We start from the raw sequence: 365 nt of genomic DNA on the forward strand, positions 1-365 counted from the left end.
ACACCCTCTCTCTCTCTCTTTTCGACGCGACACCGCTGGAAAGGGGCAGGGCTGTGTCTGAGAAGCTGGGGCACATGGCCTCCCCACGACAGGGAGGTTGGCACCGGGTTCAACTTTTCAATTCGTGCAACAAAAACCGGTAACCGACAAATACAAAGCATACACACACACACCGCGCGTGTGCCCTTGCTCTGGTGCTAGAGAAATCGAGTGCTCGAGCTGGCCGGAACGGGACGCCCCGCTCCGGAGCTTCACAATCGGACCACTGCGGTAGCGACCAGTGGGACGTCTCGGCCTCACACGAACAGCACAGAGATCAGCACACAGGAGACGGCGCACAACGAGTAATCTACCTAGCACGCCGC

The sequence above is a fragment of the Heterodontus francisci genome, unplaced genomic scaffold (assembly GCF_036365525.1).
Source record: "Heterodontus francisci isolate sHetFra1 unplaced genomic scaffold, sHetFra1.hap1 HAP1_SCAFFOLD_1305, whole genome shotgun sequence".
Taxonomy (NCBI): Eukaryota; Metazoa; Chordata; class Chondrichthyes; order Heterodontiformes; family Heterodontidae; genus Heterodontus; species Heterodontus francisci.